We start from the raw sequence: 20,278 nt of genomic DNA, 5'->3' as shown, positions 1-20,278 counted from the left end.
GGATTGGCAGAACACTAGATGAAGGACAACCATGAGACAAAGCCAGATTCCAAAAAGGATTCAGCATGATCTACCATATCCACACGATAACCAAGCTCACTGAGATTTCTTGGGACTTCAAGATGCTGCTCTGTCTAACGTCCATTGATTTCAAGAAGGCCTTTGATTCTGTTGAGACGGAAGCAGTCATCGAAGCCCTAGCCAAAAAGGGCATTCAAACTCAATATATCAGGATCCTCCGTGAGCTATAGTATGGATTCTCTACCAGGATCTCACCATTCTACAAGGAAGTGATCATCCATGTCAAGAGACGGGTTCAGCAGAGTGATACCATTTCACCGAAACTCTTCAGTACCACCCTTGAGAACGTCATGTGATGACTGAAATGGGAAGGAATGGGAGTGAAGATAGACGGTTGACAACTACACCACTTCTGCTTCACTGATGACATCATTCTAATAACATCAAACATTAGCCAAGCAGCACAAATGCTGGCTGACTTTGGTGGAAAGGTTGGACTACAGCTGAATCTCACGAAGACAATGTTTATGAGAAATGGTCTTGTTCCTGACGTTCCATTTGCTCTCATTGAAACGACCATCTCCAAATGCAACAGTTATATGTACCTAGGTTGAGAAGTCAACATGACAAATGAGCTGGCACCTGAGTTGCACAGGAGGAAGAAGGCCTTTGGTTTGGAAGGCCTTCAAGAGTGTCGAAGAAATAGCTAAGGGGACAAAGAACCTCCGGCTCCAGGCACATCTCTTTGACTCCACTGTTCTTCCTGCATTAACATACACCTCAGAGACCTGGGTCCTACGAAAACAGGATGAGAAAGCTATTCGGGTCTCCCAAAGAGGAATCGAAAGAGCTATGCTTGGAGTATCACGCTTCACTCAAGTGAGAGAAAGAATCCAGAGTTCCAACCTCCATCAACAATCGAAAATCAGGAAAACTGTCTCGTTTGCCAAGGCATCGAAAATCAGATGGGCTGGACATGTAATGCGATTTGGAGATGACTGCTGGACTAGAGCTATTACCGTCTGGATTCCACAGGACATCAAAAGGATGCGTAGCCACCCACCTACGAGATGGTCAGACTTCTTCGTCAAGATTGACAAACCATTAACTTGACTCAAAAAGAAGAAAGAAAGAAAGAAAGAAAGAAAGAAAGAAAGAAAGAAAGAAAGAAATGAAGAAAGAAAACCCTAATAAATCAGAAATGAAAAGGGAACTGTCACGAGATGATATCACAGACATTCAAATGATCATCTAGGATTACTTCAAAAATATGTAGGCCGCGATTAGGGCCAGAGAGACAAAACAGCAGTTAAGGTACTTGCCTTCCACATGGCTGCCCCAAGTTCAATCTTAGACATCTCATATGGTCCCTGGAGCACTGCCAGGGTGATCCCTGAACACAAAGCCAGGAGTAAGCCCTGAGAATGGTTACAGTGTGGCCCCAAAAGAAAAACAGAAACTTTTTGCCATGAAACTGGAGAACCTGGAAAAATGGATACATTTTTGAACTCCTATAACCTTCTATGATGAAATCAAGAAGAATACCAATTATTGTGAAGTAAATTGAAATAGTAATTAAAAGTCTCCCCAAAAACAAAAGTCAAGACCCAAATGATTTTATTAGTGAATCCTGCTAAACCTTTATAGAAGACCTACTCCCAATAATTTTCAGGCGTTTTCAGAAAGTAGAAGAATCAGGAAAGGCAGGAATCCTCCCAAACATTTGTAAGGCAAACATTACTTAGATACCAAAATGAAAGTTATAGACCTATGTCATTGATGAATACAGATACAAACATCCCCAACAAAATATTAGCAAACCAAATACAGCAATGCATCAAAAAGATCATATACCATGACCAAGTACAACCCATCCCGAGGTTACGAGGATGGTTTAATATACACAGTCAACATAATACACCATATCAACAGAAAGAAAAATAAAAATCATATGCTCAAACCAACAGATGCAGAGAAAACATCTGACAAGATCCAGCACCCATTCAAAATAATATCACAGAAAACATCCCTCTAAGGTCAGGCACAAAGCAAGACTGCTAACTCTCACCACCACTATCCAATACAGTATCAGTAGTCCTTGGCATAAAATTTAGCAGAAATAGTTATTAAGGGAATCCTGATCAGAAAAGAAGTCAAACTATCACTATTTGCAGATGACATGACACTGTATTTAGAAAATCCTAAATACTCCGCCAAAAAAGCTCCTAGAAACAACAGACTTGTAAACAGTGACAGGCTACTAAAACAACGTGTAGAAATCCATGGTTTTTCAATATACAAATAACAAAATAGAGGAGACAAAAAAATTTGAAATCCCATTCACAAAGAAACCTGAATCCACAAAAAAAAATGTTATATTCAAAACAGAACATCATCTTCTTTTTTTGGGGGGTGGGGGGGAAGAGTGATGCTCAGGGGACCATATGTGATATGTGGGATTGAACTCAGGTCTGTCATGTGCAAGGCAAGCACTCTACCCATTATCTCTCTGTCCCTCATCAGTCTTAAAAAGAAAAAAAATTCTGCTATGTGCTACCATATGAAATGAACCTTGAACATACACTGCTAAATAAGACACCGCAGACAAGAGTAAGATTCCACTTCTATAATGTATTTAGAGACAAATTAACAGAAAGAAAAAGTAGTCACCATTACTATGGGCTTAAGAGAGGAGGCGCGGGAGCTGTGTGGGACTACAAAGTCTTCATTACAAGCAGAATTTATGAAGTTCTGAGACACCGGTGGAAGGCAGTGGGCACCATCAAAAGTGCGTCAGTGAGTAACTGCTTCATCTTTGTGAGGGTTTTATGTTCAGGGGGCTGATGTCAAGAAGCTGATGAACAAAATAGTAGTTGTACTTTTAATTGGGGGCACCCTCCATCCTGTCTTCCATAGAGAGTGAAGAAGTTACCATCTCCCTGGTCTAATACTAGTTCCTGTCTGTCTACACACCTACCAGTCATTGCTGTTTCTGGGCTTCATTAAATGCTACACTTTCACTAGTGTGAGGTTATAGCTCACTGTAATCTTAATTTGCATTTTCCTGGTGATAAGACACAATGAGCATTTTTCATGTGTCCATCTGTTATATATTCTTTAGTAAAAGTCTGATCAACTCTTCTCTCAATTTTTTGTGGATTTAGGGGATTTTTGTTAAGTTTTGTAAGTTTTTATATGTCTGTTACTAGCTCTTTGTCAGATGTGCGGTATACAAATATTTCTCCCATTCAGTAGATTATCTCTCTCTGCTTAGCTGTTGTGTTTGTTTCAGGTGGCCCACCCAGTGTACTACAGGCCCACCCAGGCCTACACCCGACTCAGTAATCAGGAGTCACACATAGCAGTACTAAGACAACCACCTGGAGCCACAAACTGCACCAGGGTCTCCTGCATGCAAAGTATGTGTTCCAGCCCTCAGAGCTATTTCCCCAGTCCTGGGTGTCTTTTTTGTCCTAAGGATTATTTTGCTATGTAGAACTGTTAAGAGTCTGAGAAGCCTGTGTGCTTATTTATATTTTTGTTTTCCATGCCAAAGGAGTCCACCCCTGAACCTATCATCATGAAGTGTTTGCCTATGTTTTCTTCTATGTATTTTAGGGCTTCAGGTCTTAACAACCGAGTCTTTGGTCCATTTTGACTGAATGTTTCTGTGCCAAACTTCACACAGCAATCCAGCTTCATTCTCTGCATGTAGCTTTTCAGTTTGTCCAGTAACGCTTATTGAAAAAGCTTCTTTTCTCCATTATATGTTCTTAGCTCTTTTGTTGTGAATGAACTTTGATTAATATGTACATTAGGGTTGACTTCAAGGTTCATTTCTATGCTGTCAATTCCATTACACTGTTCTGTGTGTCTACTTTTACACAAAAACTACATTGCTTTGATTACTATAGATCCATAGTGTAGTTTAAAGTCAAAACAGAATGCTTCCCATCCTTTTTTCTATTAAAAATAGAAGCTAGAACCCAAAAAGAGAGATAGAACAAAAGGGAGTGTGCCCTGACACAGAGGCAGGGTTGGATGGGGGATATGGGGGTCGGAGGGATACTGGGATTGGTGGGGGTGGAGAATGGGCACCAGTGGTGGGATGGGTACTTGATCATTGCATAACTGAAACCCAAGCACAACAACTTGTAAGTCTACAACTGTACCTCATGGTGTTTCACTAATAAAAAAATAAAATATTAAAAAAAATAGAGGCTACAGAGATAGTACCGAAGTGCTGCCTTGCATGTAGCTGACCCCTGTTCAGTCCCCAATACTGTATGGGCCACAGGTTGTGGTTCCTGTGTGGGAGAAAAAGAAAGGAAATGGGAAGGCAAGGGAAGGGAATGCAGGGAAAGAAAGAAAAGATTAGGAAATAGAAAAATATTCCCTGTCCATAATTTGAAAGATGTCAGATTTGTTAAAATGACCATCCTATACAGGGCATTACCTAGACTTCCTGCAATCCGTATCAAAGTTCCAAAGCCATTCTTCAAGAGAAGTAAAAATTGTGTGGATCATACAATTCCCTGATTAACCAAAGGAATTCTGAAAATAAAAAATTTTTAAAAAACCACAATGTGAGTCAATACATTCCCGAGCCTTATATAGTAATCGAAACAGTGTGGCACTAGAATCAAAACAGACTCTTGGATCAGTGTAAGATTCAGAGCCCAGGAGTGTTCTCAAATATATAGACAGTTAATTTATGACACAGGAGCATTAAGTGGAAGAAGGAAAGTCTCTTCAACAAATTATTCTGGAAAATCTAGTTAGCAAAAAGATGGAATTGTACCTCTAGCTCATAAATCAACAAAAGTTGATTCAAAATGGACTACAGACCTCAATGTTAGATCCAAATACATTAAATATGAGGAAAATGTTGGCAGAACTCTCCATAACATTGAATTCAGGGTGTCTTCAATGATACCCTTTCACTGGCAAAAAGGGAAAAAAGCAGAAGCAAAAATAAATAAAAAGTTTCTGCACTGATAAAAATAACTGAAATAAAAAGAAGCCTGCTGAATGGGAGAAAATATTTTCATAACATACATATGATATAGGTCAATATCCAAAATATATAAAGATTCATAATGCTTTTAAAAATCATAAAATGGGGAAGGAACTGAATAGACAATTCCTCAAAGGCATACAGAGGGTCAAAGGGCATATAAAAAGAGTATTTATCATCGAATACCAGGGAAAATGCAATCAAAATGAAATACCATCTAACATAAGTAAGAATGGCCTCTATCAAAAAGCCAAGAAGCAACCAGTACTGGCATGGATGCAGTGAAAAGGATTCCCTTCATTCCCTGTGGTGGGAATGTCATCTGGTTCAGCCTCTACACAAAATAGTAAGGCTCCTGAAAAACTTAAAAATGAAACTATGATATGATCCAGCAAATTCACCCCTTAGCATCTATAGCACTGTCCTCCCGTTGCTTATCAATTTGCTCAAGCAGGCCCAGTAACGTCTCCATTTTGAGACTTGTTGTTACTGTGTTTAGCATATTGAATACGTCCCGGGTAGCTTGCCAGGCTTTGCCTTGCAGGCGAGATACTCTCAGTAGCTTGCCGGGCTCTCTGAGAGGGGCGGAGGAATTGAACCCAGCTCAGCCGGGCTGCGTGCAAGTCAAACGTCCTACCACTGTGCTATCGCTCCAGCATCTATGCAAAGAATTTAAAAAGTTCACACTGTCACTGTCACTGTCATCCCGTTGTTCATCGATTTGCTCGAGCGAGCACCAGTAGTGTCTCCATTCATCCCTGTCAGGTGCTAGTGTAGCCCAATGGCATATTGAGAGGTCTTTCAGGGTCAGAGGAATGAAGACCATCATTGTTACTATTTTTGGCATATCAAATATGCCATGGGTAGCTTGCCAGGCTCTGCCGTATGGGCAGGATACTCTCAGTAGTTTGCCGGGCTCTCACAGAGGGATGGAGGCTTTTGGGGCAGCCTCTAATCACCTTTCAGGTGTTCCCAGTCAGGCATATACGTGGGCATACACTTTCGGTAGCCTGCCGGGTTCTCTGAGAGCAAAAACTAGACAATAAGAGGTTGCGTGACCGCAAAAGTTAATTTGAAAAAATATACGCACACCAATGTTCAATGAAATATTATTTGCAATAGCCCTGGTCTAGAACCAAACCAGCTACCGGATGACAGATGAGTGATAAATTGTAGCAATATACACAGATAATACTCCACTCTCAGATGAAACCCTCTCTTGCTGTAGCTTGGGTCGGACCAGAGGTCGCCAGGCTAAGAAAGTGACTGGGAGCTGCCAGATATCATCACTCTTCTATGGTGCGTCAAGAAACAAGGAGAGGAATAAGCAGTGACAAACGAAGCAGATCCCTGAGCTCTGACAGCAGGACTGGGGGGTCACAAAGGTTGGGAAGGGAGAGACAGACTGAAAGTGACTAAAAGTGACTTAAGCGGTAGAGGGAGAGTGGGGAGGCATCCAAGGGTTAAGGCACTTGCCCTACACGTGACCAATACATGCTTCCTCCCCTCCCCAGCGCCAGGTGCAGTTCCCCCAAGGTCTCACAGAAGGGATCAGTAAGCCCTGAGAATGGCCAGCAATGGCCTCCCTCCTCAAAAAAAAAAAAAAGTCATGGGAAATGATTTTTGGCACAATGGTGGTGGTGGGCATGCACAATTGCACACCAAATGCATAAATATGAATTAACATTATAGTAAAGAATAACAGTACTACCAAGTCTGATTCTTGTGCTCAGTATAATTTCAGATTACTAATAGCTGCCTATAAACTCTCGTACTGTATCAGCAGCTGACTAAAACCTTCAAGAAACTGCCTGGCAGCTCAAAGGGTTAAGCACATGCTCTGCATAAGAGGCCCAGATTCCACCCTCAGTAACATACTGTCACCATACACACAGCCAAGGGCAGCCCTGAAACACAGCCAAGTATGACCCTCCAACACTGCCAGGTATGGCCCTAAAACAACAACAAAGAATAAGAAACCTCTCAATTTTCTGTGAATTCTTTAGTAGGAAGACAGGGATGGAGGGAGGCCTCTTTCACTTCTTTCACTTAAGAATGTCCCCTGATTGGTGAAAATTTATTAAAACCCACTCTTTATAATAAGTTCATTTAATATTTCTATGTCTATTTGACACATTTCCGACTACATAAACCACAATGGCTGACTGGCTGTCTCAAGGAGAAGTACTTGAGGGCCCGGTGCCATCAGCAGGTCAACCTGGATCCGTGGGGCGAGTGGATCAGCAGCCTGATGGTGCCTTCAGGCTTCCTGATACCCCAAAAACTCCCACTGTGCCTCTGGCCGGACTCCAAGTCGTTTCCTGAGAAATTAAACCACCAAAAGTTAGGTATGTGGGAGCCACGCCCACAAACCATCAGCTATACAAACTCATTCATTGGCTTCAGAGACCATAAATAAACCATAAAGAAACCAAAACCCGCAACTAATGTCAGACTTAACAGACCAGGGTAAATCGAAGGAGGCTTAACAGATCAGGGTAAATCAAGGGAGACAGAATTGCCTGTTGCCCACCCAAACAAAGCGCCCAGGAGCCACTTGCTCCCACAATACAAAATTGTCACCATGCCCTCTCCCGCACTGGACTCCACTGTCTCAGGATGGACCTCACCAAGATATTAACCTGTTGAGAATTCAGATATAGAGGTTTTGTGACTGAAATCTCCAGGTCTTCTTGGAGTTGGAGTGGGCTACCTTCTCCCACTTCCCTATACTCCTGGAAGCAATGGCAGCCACCCCCACAAACCAATTCCAGCACCACTATGTAAGCCCTTCTACTGGTCTTGCTTCAGAGATCCATAAATGAATCTCAAAAGAGATCAAAAACTGTAGTTAATCTCGGATCCACGCAAGTTGAATAGACTGGGACAGATTGCAGGGGGGCAGGTCATTGTGGTGGCCACTCAAACAGAGCCCATGGCAACTGCTTGTCCCACAATCCAAAATCACCGCCATGCCCAGGCCAAACTTCACGTCTTGGAACGAACCTCACCGAGATGTAATCTGTTTAAAATGTGGGTATGCAGGTTTTGTGACTGAAATCTCCAAGTTTTCTCGGGGTCTGGATGGGGAAAAGGGCTACCTCCCCCAACCTTCCTGTAGTTTCAGAAGCCTTGTCAATCATGTCCACACTCCAAAGCTCCCACCCAGTTAAAAATAAAGCTACTCCAGCCTTACCTTCTCAAAAATAGTACCGAACCCCTGAACAAACGTGGTGGCATCTTTGTGTCTGTATTGCAAACCATAATGCACAAAAGGAGAGGAAGAAGAAAAGTGCCTGCCATACCGGCAGGCTAGGGGGTGGGGAGAATTCAGGGGAGGAGGGGCTGGGAGGGAAACGGAGGATACTGGTAGTGGGAATTCCAGGTAGACTGGTAGAGGGAAAGGTGTTGAATTACTGTATGAGTGAAACCCATCACAAACAGCTTTGTAATGGTCTATCTCATGGATATTCGTTTTAAAAATTATTTTTAAAAAAGGATAAACTTCACTGAGCATAATAAAAAAAACATAACTTCACGAGAGTTTGAGCTAGTTTATTTTATCATGAAGCAACATTTTTATCTAAAAAATTAATGACAATGGTCCCTACTTAGGTATTCTGGCCTGGTTATTTCAGAAATAAAGTTTGATACGGCTCAAGGAAACACCTGGAAGGTATTATTTGTTATCAGTGGTATTTTTGCTTTTAAGGAAAAAATAAATTTGACTTCTTGAAAACTCCCCTATAATGCCATGAACTTACCAGCTTCCCAATAAAGTTTCTGACACAGCGAGGATGTAAGGCCAACAAATGTGATTTTTACTAGTGTAGAATGAAATATCCCATTTGGAAGTTTTGCATAACTTGCGAAACTTGTGATATTTATAAATGACCAAGGCATGATTTAAAAATTCTGGTATAAGATTGAGTCAAGGTTCAGACTAATGGATATTAATTTAATAGCATGAAATATCTAACATTGGGGCTGGAGAGACAGTACAGCGGGGAGGGTGCTTGCCTTACATTTGGCCAAGACAGGTTTAATCCCTTGCATCCCATATGGCACGCCAAGCACTGCTAGGAGTAATTCCTGAGTACTGAGCCATGAGCATTACTGAGTGTCACCTAACCCATCCCAAAAAAGGGACATATCTAACATTTCAGATTCCATATTGCAACTAAAAGCTATCACATGCTATCTTTTATACAGTACCAAGAAAAATATCCATAATTATCTGGAAGGTTATTAAAATATTCCTCTTTCCAGTGATTAATCATGAGGTTATAGATATATACACATACATAACATTCTATGTACATAATGCATGTATGTATATATGTTTCAACTCAAACATGCCACAATAGACAATGCAGAAAGAGAAATGTTGTTTCTATTAAACCAAGTATTAGAAATTTACAAAAATGTAAATGCCACTTACGTAAATACCTTTTCTTTGAAACTCACTTTACATTACAAATATGGTGTCTATGTTAACATGTAATGGGTTTATAATGTCACTGTAAGTGAATCAATAAAATAAAAGTATTCTGTCTTAGGGGCTAGAGTGATAGCACAGCTGGTAGGGCATTTGCCTTGCATGTGGCCAACCCAGGTTCAATTTCCAGCATCCCATATGGTCCCCCGAGCACCACCAGGAGTTTTTCCTGAGTGCAGAGCCAGGAGAACCCCTGAACATCGCTGCATGTGACCCAAAAAAAAATGTATACTGTCTTAATTTGTGGAATAATCAACAAAAGTTCTTTGGATGCTCGATAACCTTTTGAGAAAAAGGGAGACATAAAATAAAATAAATAAAAACATCTGATTTAAAGAACAAGGTGTTAGGGTCTGTGAGATAGTACAGCAGATAAAACACTTGCCTTGCACACTGCCAACCAGACTTTTGGTTCAGGGCATCCCATATAGTCCCAGGACCCCACCAGGAGTGATCCCTGAGTGCAGAGGCAGGAATAAGCCCTGAGCACAGAGCCAGGAGCAAGCCCTTAATACATCTGGGTGTGACCTAAAAATCAAAAATTTATTTCAAAAATAAGTAAGAATGCGGTATTCCTCAAACAAACAAATACCCATAAAATTCTTTTTTTAAAAAACTTTCCCACAGCTGCCATCAAGTAAACTCATCCATCAGCCTTCTCTACAGATTCATGACAAAATCTCGTAAGAGATGCAAGCCACACTGCTAACATTTGTGGGTACACCAGTCTTTGGGAGACCATCAGGAAGGTGGTGAGCCGAGACCCCCACTGCTGAAGTTCCAGCAGCAGCAACCACACCCTACAGCATCCGCTGTGCCAATGGCCCAACTCCATTGCTTCTGACAATCTCCACAGTGAGGCTGAACCTATGAAAATTCCAGATAAACGTGATCAGGCTGAGAGCTTTGGGCTGTTTTTGAAATAGGGCGGGAAGACCCCCACACACTCACTCACCTCTGTACTCCAGAAGCCCCTAAAGCCACACCCACACTCTACAGCCAGTTCTACATATCCTCAAGAGACACCTCCAAACTCCTCAATAACTCACAGCCCAGTAAGAGCAGACCAAATGAGATGGGAAAGTAGCATGAAAAGCAACTAAGCTCAATAAACAAAAACAGGACCACAAAAGGCTCAACATTTTAGTGAACCCTCAGACAAGGACTTAATGTTGCCCTGGTGAGATCGAACAATTTTCACAAATTTCCTTTTACTGAATTATTTCTCGATAATTCTATGAGCCATTTAGTTGTAACAAGCAATATAAAGCAAGTTATTTTGTGCCCGTTAAAGGGAAAGATTGGGGAAATAGGGACATGGTGGAGAGAAGGTGACTCTGGCAGTGGGATTGCTGTTGGAACCCTGAAAGCCTGTAATGACTGTATTATGAACGATTTTGTAAACCACGGTGTCTAAAGAAAGTTAAAAAAAAAAATTTTACTAGGAAAATTACACAGAACCTTAAAAGGAACACAATGCCACAATGTCAAATCAAGGCTAATTTCACTCTGTATAATCAATCAATCAATCAAGAACTGATTGATTATACAGAGTGAAGAACAAAACAGTAATGCTTAGACAGAAGTGATTTTGTAAATTCCAGGAACACTGTTTAATATCTTGATCAAAAATCACATACTCATACAGATTAATAGGCTGACAGGTCAAAACTTCTAAAGTAGCACATTCTAAAGAAATAACACCACAAACCCAGAACAGGTGATAAAAACAGCCGCTATCCCAACTCAGAGAGACAATCCAGTGCTCTGTCATGAGGGACAGCAGCCCCTCAGCAACCCCAGGGCCGTGTCTCATGGCGAGAGCTGTTCTATTTAAAACTAAATCACAAGCTCCCTAAGAAGGACAGTGAAACTATGCTCTCATTTGAACCCAAAGCACTAATTGGGCCAAAATGAAATTAATATGTTCAGTCAACCCCATGTCCTTTTTTAGATTGTCAGATCCATGGAACATTGAGGACAAATCAGAAGTAATGGTAATCCTGAGTACTTACTCTGCGCTAGGCACCTGGGATAAGCACTTTACATCTATGAACTCATGTAAGTGTAAGTATCTTACAGCTATATGCAATTATTGGACCCTCTTCAAATTAGGAACACAGACGACAGCAGAGTGCGAGGCCAGCACTTGTCCTCACTGTCTCACCAGCCCTGATCACCTGGCTCTTTAAATCAGTCGTGTTTTCAATTGCCTTAGCTTGGGGCCTTTAATTATCAAAAACAGAGTATAAACAACTTGTATATAGCAAAGCCAGGACTCAAAAGCGGCCAATCTGACTCTGAAGCCTCTGTACACTACAGGTACATACTACATACTAACCACAGAACAAAGACAAGGCGCAGTAACTGGAGGCGAGCAAGTATAAGATTCATTGCCAATTCTATACTAGCCTTGTTATCTAGGCTAAGATCCCAATGCCCACAGGACACTCCTAATTTGCAAGAAAGTTTTCTGACTAATTCTTCCACTAACTTCCAAGTACTCAGGGACTTCAGGCAAGAAGAGTAAATGTAGGAAGGTGAATGTTGTGGGGAGATTTACCTTTATGCCAATAGACAAACAGATCATTTCACAACTCTTGGACTTCTTCATTATGCTAATAGAGATATGTATATGTACATATATAAATTATATATATATATATATACATACATATACACACTGTAGCACTGTCCTCCCATTGTTCATCGATTTGCTCGAGTAGGCCCAGTAACGTCTCCATCATGAGACTTGTTGTTACTGTGTTTGGCATATCAAATCCATCACGGGTAGCTTGCCAGGCTTTGCCATGCAGCAAGATACTCTCGGTAGCTTGCCGGGCTCTCCGAAAGGGGCGGAGAAACTGAACGTGTATAAATATACACACACATATATTATATGGGAGACTAGCTGGGGCAATTCTAAAGAAAGTACCACAATACAAGTAAATTGGAAAATCTTTATAAAGCTGCTTCTACAGAAGTTTAAAGCACTTTAATATATTTAAATGCTCTGTAGCAGCTATTACTGGGATAGTTTCAAGTCTTACCCTTTCTCAAAGTTCAGAGTGTAGATCTAAATATATATTGAAGCAGTTCAAGGCAGTTTTGAGGTCATTATAAGTAAACTTCAGAAACAATGAATACCCCAAACTGTTATTAAAACCTTTGCAAATCACAGTGCCTAACTTTATGTGTTTATGTATTTATGTATATATACATGCATATACATATATACATATAGGGTTGTTGTTTTTTTTTTTAAGTAAACTGAGGAGCCAGAAGTACAGTACAGCAATTAGGGCACACAGGACTGGGTTCAATCACCAGTCCCCAGAGCACCTCCGGGAGTAATTCCTGAGCACAGAGCCAGGAGTAAGCCTAGGGCACCCCCACGTATACCACTCCCCCACAAAATTAAACTTCATTAAAGGGACCTCAGGTACATGAGTAATGTGGGGAGGAGGGAGGAAAAACAGGTAATAAAACTATACATCCAAACCACAGGCTCAGCAATACTGAAAACGTGAGATCCAAACTACAACCACCAAGCTTTAAAATGTGCCTGTCAAGGTAGCAGGCTGGTGGGGGGGGGGGGGGGGGGGAGGGGGAGAAAGGCCCAAACTGAGGACATTTAGTGTTGGTTGAGATGGTGTTAGAACATTATATGATAAAACTGAACTTAAAATGTCAAATAAAAAGTAAAACTTCACTGTAAATTGGGGGGGAGGGGGGAGGGGGGAGGGTAAGGGGTTACTCCCTGCTGTGCTGGAGCCAGGGTCAGCAGCAGGCAAAACACCGTGGAATTTAACTCAAGAAAGTGGAATGGCAACAAGCAGTAGTATAAACCTCCAAAACAGAGAATCAAGGAGGGATCAGAACTCACTCGTGGGGATCACATAAGAAATGATTACAGATTCTTCGAGTTTTTGTTGACCATCTGGCGCATTTTAAGATATGGACTATTTAAACTGCCTTAAACAAACCAGTGCCTTTTGGACTTAGCAAAATGAAAATATTCCACAGTACATTTACAAAAGTAACTTATGACTTAGCTCCGGTCGGACTGGGAGAATTGGTCAGAATTCCAGAAGTAAACAAAGTGATGACTCCGTTTACAATAAAGGGCATGAGCCGCAAAGAAAGCAGTCAAAAGATTTATGATGAGCGGTCCAGGACTAGAACGCTGACCCCCTCCGGTGCTGGCCCCTGCATTCATCACAGCCCAAGACATTGCCAAGTGTCCCCACGTGCCTGCTGCACTGAAGGGACAGGTGCGGAGCTGCACTGGAGGGACACAGACAGGGACCCAACTAGGAGACGCCCAGCTCCATCAGGATGTGACAAACGCCCGGGGAGAAAGCAAGCCCCGGGTGCACGGGAACGACGGGGGGCTTCCACGGTCCAAGGGCCGCGCGAGGCCGGGGTTCGGGGTACCTGCGCCTTCCGAGAGTAACGGGTGCGGGACGCTCCCGCATGTCCCCGGAGACGAGACCCGGGTTCCCACCCAGCACCCGGTGACAGTCCGCCCGAGGAGCCGCGACCAGTCCCTGCTGACGTCCTGCGCGCCCGCACGAGGCCCCGCGCCTGCCCCGCGCCGCGTGCCCGCCCGGAGCCCCACCCGGACCCGGACCCGACGCCCCCGCCTGCGGGCCTGGGCTCGGCCGGCAGCGGCCCCGGCGCCTCGGAGCCCGGGAGGGCGGAGGCGCCCCGAGCAGACCCGCCGCAGACCCGGCCCGCCGCCCGCCCGCCCCGGGAAGGGGCGACCGCGCCCCCCGCTGCGGTCGCGGCGCTCACCGGCTCGGGCTGGGCTGGGCTGGCGGGGCGCGGAGCCCCAAGGCACGGCTGGGCGCCCGCGGCCGGCGGATCCCTGCCCCGCCGCCGTCCCGCTCGCACCCGGCTCGGCCAGGCGGCGGCGGAACCGGCCGCACCGCGCCAACGTCAGCGCGCCGCCCCGCCCCCCGCACGGCAGGCGGGGCTCGTGCGAGCCGGGGCCGGGAGCGCGCGGGCGAGGGCGGGGTGAGCGGGCCGGGGGCGCGCGGGCGGTGATGAAGGGGGAGCGAGCGGGACGGGGGCGCGCGGGTCGGGGAGACGGGAGCGCGCGGGCGAGGGCGGGGTGAGCGGGCCGGGGGCGCGCGCAGACAGGAGCTGGGAGGAACGGCGCTGGGGTGCGCGCACGGAGAAAGGCGGGAGCGCGCGAGCTGGGGCTGGGAGGAGCGGGGCGGGGGAGGGAAGGGAGACGGGAGCGCGCAGGCGGGGGGGGGAGGAGAGGGGCGCGCGCGCGGGCTGGGCCTAGGAGGAGAGGGGCGGGGGAGGGCAGGGAGGGGGGAACGCGCGCCAAGGACCCGCCGTCTGCGCGCACCCAAAAGCGGGCACGCGCGCAGGGGCGAGGCCGGATGGGTCTCTGGCTACGCTGGACACCGGGGGTCGCAGCGCGCGCTGCGACCCAGCTCCCGGCCGCCCCCCTAGTCTCACAGAAGCCCCATCCTGCGGGACCGACACCCGCATCAGGCTCCGGGACCGCACCCGCGCACCAGGCCCCCCGCACCCCGAGGGAATGCGGCGCGGCTGGTCCAGATTCCGCTGCTTAGTGCTGTGCCCGCTCCGGGCGACGGGAACGCCAGTGCAGACTCGGCGACAGGACGCCCCGGTCCGTTTTGAGCCTAGGCGGCCAGAGCCAGCCTCTCCCGACTCAGCTCGCGCAGCACAGTCGGAATGAACACCGACTAGTCCCAAGAACAAAGGCAGCCTCGACCTTGCGGCCAGGAGTCTTGGTGAAGACTGAAGCGGTCTCGGGGCTCAGGAAACACGCGGAGAGGCCGGGTCCGTCTGTCGCAGTGTTTGATAGATCAGCGGAGCGGTGAGCCCGTGCCACCTCCGTCCGCGTGCAGCTCGCCCTCCGCGAGCACCCCTGCCGAGCATCCCTGCCGCTCCCTTTTGTCGGTGTTAAGAGGTGTTTTTATCTGTGTATTTATCGTACATGAAAACTACGTTTCATTGTTTTGGGGTGAGGTTAGGTTTGAGCCAAACCCTGCGACGCTGGGGAGGCTCTTGCAGGCTCTGTGCTCAGAACGACCCCAGCAGTGTTCCGGGGCCGTTTCTGTCCAGGGTCCGGCTCGGTGCCAGGCAAGTGCCTGACCGGCTATATATCTATAGCATTGTAGCACTGGCCTCCCATTTTTAATCCATTTGCTCAAGCGGGCACCAATATTGTCTCCACCCCAGGAATTTTAAAACATCTCCCACTCCAAAACCCCTAGCCTGAAAGCCCTATCTGAGAACACTTAATTGATTAAGGATAGTAATACCTTATGAACATGAGAAGCATTTCTTAATAACGCAACCAGCGTGAAAGTGTTTGTAGAATTTGAACTCTTGTAGCAAATATGATCTGATGGTCAAGGTAGGCTCAGTAGTAATACACACACACACACACACACACACACACACACACACAAGCAGGTAAAAGGCAAAGCCTGCTGGCCACTGCTGTGCTCTGCAGCGCCTCCTGGAACTGATCTCAGAAGTGTGTCCTGGTCATATTTCTGGGAATCTTCTGTGGTACTTAGGGGTTGTCTGTGTGCTCCTGTATTTTAAACTGTTCCCTCAACAGGAGGAAACTAAATACAAGTTAACTTTGATGTAGATCAGGGTCTGGCCACGTCTTAAAAATCAATTGAATTCTATTTATTTGCGATTCCTTAAATTAGCTTACCCTATGCCATGGAGGTATTGGATAAATGTTTGCTTATTTTAACTTTGTTCTAGTTATTAAGAACAGAAAAGTAAACACGACAACGCAGCATGTCTCATCTTTGCTGATTTACTAATCTCCATACCCCTTATAGAGTGACACGGAATCACAACTTCCATAACACAATTCTATGGCCACAAATTTTAAAATAAAAGTGTACTTCTCAAAAGACTACAGCCATTTTCATCCAGCATGCTAAATTAGAAGCGCATGTTCAGTGGTGAAATTTCCAGAATGCTGGGGCATAGAGCTTAGTGCACCTGCCTTGGAAGTGCCCTGTGTGTTGCAGATTGCACCAGTGTGCTCCTGCAGTTCTGATGTCTGTGATAAGCATTTCCTGTTGCACCACAGTGAGGGTGTGTGTGTGTGTGTGTGCGCGCGCGCGTGCACATCACCAAGAAAGGGGGTGCACAAGAATAGCCGAGATAAATACCAGGAGGTTTACTCCATGGCTTGGAGGCCAGCCTCACACTCTAGGGGTAAAGGCAGCTCAGATAGAGAAGGGAGCACCAAATAAAGGGTAATGGGAAGATCTGCCCAGGATGCGAAATGCATGCTGAAAGTAGACTATAGACCAAACATGATTGCCACTCAATTTTTCTTTTGCAAACCACAGCACCCAAAAGGAGAGAGAGAACAAAAGGGAGTGCCCTGCCACAGAGGCAGGGTGGGATGGAGGGTGGGAGGGATACTGGGATTAGTGGTGTTGGAGAACGGGCACTGGTGGAGGGATGGGTACTCGATCATTGTATAACTGAAACCCAAGCACAAAAATTTGTAAGTCTTCAACTGTACCTCGTGGTGTTTCACTAATAAAAATTTTTAAAAAATGGAAAAAAAAGAAAGGGGGTGCAGCCTCCAGCGAGCAAACCCAAAAGATGTATAAATGTCACAACCAGGAAGTTTGACCTCCAGTATGAGCCTGTGTGTGAGCTTCAGCAGCCACCCCCAGAAGAGCATCTCAACAAGATTTGTGTGCCTGATTAAGAACACAAGGGCATGTGCCAGTGTAGCAGCTGCAGAAGTACAAGCCTCAGGTGGAGAGGCTCCAGTGAAGTGTGTGTATTGCAGGCTGCGGGGAGACTCCACTCAACTCGCACCACAGCCCAGTGCCAGGCGACATACGTAGCACCATGCCCAAGTGCAGTACAGCCTCTGAGGACCACAGAAACAGGATCAACTAGAACAGCTACAAGTAAAAGGATTGGGAGAGAGAAAGGGGGAAATCCTCTGGAGTTGTGGTCGAAAGTATCCAATATCACTTCTTTTTTGTTTTTTAAGCTTTCATTTTTTAAATTTTTTTTGTTATAGCACCATGATTTACAAAGTTATTCATGGTTGACTTTTAGACATACAATGTTCCAGCACCCATCCTGCCACCAGTGTCAACCTCCATCAAGGTTCCCAGGTTCTCTACCCAACTCCCACCCCCACCCTGCATCTTGACAGGCACCATTTTAAGATCAGTTGTTAAAGTTTGGTGCATAAAACTCCAGGGGTGGCCAGGGAGAGGCCCCCTCGCCGCCCGCATTCGGGTGGGCCCGGGCCACTCCCCCAGCCAGGGTGGCTCGAGCCATGGGGCAGATGGTGGAGGAAATGAGGGCCAAGCCAGTTGATTGATCAATTGCTGATTATTCCATTCTCCCCACATGCCTGTCCCAGTCTCTCTGAGTCTCCCATTCTAGTCTCACACTGCCCCTCATTTCCGTCTTCTCCTGTCTCTCCCCGCTCATCTCTCTGCGCTCGATCTCCCAACCTGGGCTCTCTCTCTCTACATGCCTGGTCCTGTATTCTTCTACATCCTTCTCTGTCCGCCTTGCTAGTCTTTCCGCTATCCATCTTGCCACCCTGCTTTCTCTTTCATCTCTCCAACTCTCTCCCTCTCTCCAGCTCTCTTTTCCAACTCCAACTTATAGTTAAGCATTAGGCACTTTGGCCAGGCCCATCTTGATGCCAGGGTAGCACATAGCTTACCTCTTGCCCCGGTTCCATCCAGTCCCTCGCCAGGACCCTGCTTTGGGGGGGGTGCTAGGGAGCAAGGGCAGCTGAGGCTTAGGTCAAGAGAACAGATGCCCAGGAGGAAAATATCACTGAGAGTCAATAAACTTTCACAAAATCACAGAGTGGAATATTCAGCTGTTACAAAATCACAGCATTTACCGTCTTCTTGTTTCTATGCAAAAAGGACATTGCTCAGAATAAACTATGCAAAGGACTTAAGAAGAAGAGGAAAATAACATTTACAAGTCAACAGAGCACCAAAAAAGAAGTTACAAATAAACAATGGGAGCACTGTGATGGGAGCAAGCCAATAAACCTAAACTACTTGAGGCTATGCAGGAAGGACAAAATATTGTTATCCTACAGTTTGGGTTGCATAGGTTCACTGTGGTTGACTCTAGTTTAGATGGTTAGCTCTATCGTTCCTTAACATCCCTGAATCTCCTTGACTCCTGGGCCTGCCCCACTCCCCAGCCCCTACTTCTGCCATATTGCTTCCTATTTATCTCTTCTCCTCTGTTTCATTCTAATTTGCTTGTCCTCGCTAGACAAAATTCTTGTGAAAAGTTTTGAGGGGTTATGTGAGTAGTAAGTCTCAACTAAATCCCTCTAAATTGCCCTTTGTCCATCTAAAGGGTTTGCCAAAGTACACCATGGAGCAGAAATACAAGAATACTCTGAGCTGATCTTAAATGAATATAGCAAGACTAGACCTTTACTTCTTGGGCCTTGTGATTTTGAGAAACACCAGGGCCATCCTACGAAACATTACTGGGTCATAGGATACACTCACTGATGCTCAAGGGTCAGTGATATTGGGATGAAACCAGGGTCAAGCACAAGTAAGGCATGTGCACCAACCCCTGTACCACTTCTCTTCAGGCTTCATAGGGGTTTCCAAACTCCCTGGCTTGGAAACACCTGTTGCTAGGATGTTGTCAAGGAAGTATTCATAGACTAGGTCCTCCATGGACCCTGCTGTTACGGGTCAAGCTTGTGCCATCAGTCTGCAGCTGGGTTGGGCTGCAGGAAGTTCTTTTCAGAATGTAATCGGAGTCTTGGTTTTGACTTTGCTGATATCACTCATTCCAAGTGTCCCCTCTCCATGCCTGCTGCTTTACTGGAAACAGAGAAGCAACTCAGCAGCTCCCATGACGGAGTCATTTGGGGAGCAAAACCTGGTACAGTGGTGAGCAGTTTCCATGCTCATGTGATGTCAGTCTTTGAACGATCTCTATTTGGTATTCAGAAAAGTTGACTACTAAGCCCCGTATCTGCTAAGACACTATTACATCCTTAATTTATTTATTTGTGAAATAAATAGTAAATAGTTCTGCCAAAAGAAATCTTTATAATTTGGATTGTCCTTTGCCCACTTATTGAAATTTATAATAAGGAAAGAAGTATGCAAGGACTTAACTGTTAAGTATGTTTATCCCAGAGCTGTTTGTAGTTCCATGTTAAGTATTCAGCAGAAGGCATCTAATTAACCATTCTTGCAGCCCATGGGGTGGGTCACTGCAACTATTAAGAATGATACGGTAGTTCTGGGGTGGCAAGACTAGCAAACGGGCACACTGAACTGGAAGGCCCCCTCCTCAGCTAATTCTGACAAATTATAGTTTGGAGTAATCTCTTTGGCCCGGTTATGATTTAATATCTGATGACTCATTCAGTTCCTTATGCAGCATAAGGTAAGGTAAGGTAAGGCCCTCCCGTTGATCATCGATTTGCTCAAGCGGGCCCAGTAACGTCTCCGTTAGAGACTTTGTTGTTACTGTGTTTGGCATATCAAATACGTCACGGGGAGCTTGCCAGGCTCTGCCATGCGGGCGAGATACTCTCGGTAGCTTGCAGGGCTCTCCGTGAGGGGCGGAGGAATCGAACTCGGGTCGGCCATGTTGGCTGCGTGCAAGGCAAACACCCTACCCACTGTGCTATCGCTCCAGCCCGTTATGCAGCATACTATTATTAATTCCCAGAAGAT

At 45.4% G+C, this 20,278-nt stretch overlaps 1 protein-coding gene across 1 annotated transcript in view; it reads right to left on the bottom strand.

Moving 5' to 3' along the window:
• The window catches only part of AGTPBP1 (ATP/GTP binding carboxypeptidase 1), a 185,395-nt gene extending 171,044 nt beyond the window's left edge, over positions 1-14,351 (bottom strand). The window contains exon 1 of the mRNA XM_056122523.1: positions 14,334-14,351. The gene's annotated coding sequence lies outside the window, so the exon portion shown is untranslated. The remainder of the gene's footprint in view (positions 1-14,333) is intronic.
• Between the last annotated feature and the right edge of the window lie 5,927 nt (positions 14,352-20,278).

The sequence above is a fragment of the Sorex fumeus genome, unplaced genomic scaffold (assembly GCF_029834395.1).
Source record: "Sorex fumeus unplaced genomic scaffold, SorFum_2.1 ptg000046l, whole genome shotgun sequence".
Taxonomy (NCBI): Eukaryota; Metazoa; Chordata; class Mammalia; order Eulipotyphla; family Soricidae; genus Sorex; species Sorex fumeus.
Note: the sequence above shows the minus strand (reverse complement) of the source record. Positions and strands in the feature narration are given on the sequence as shown.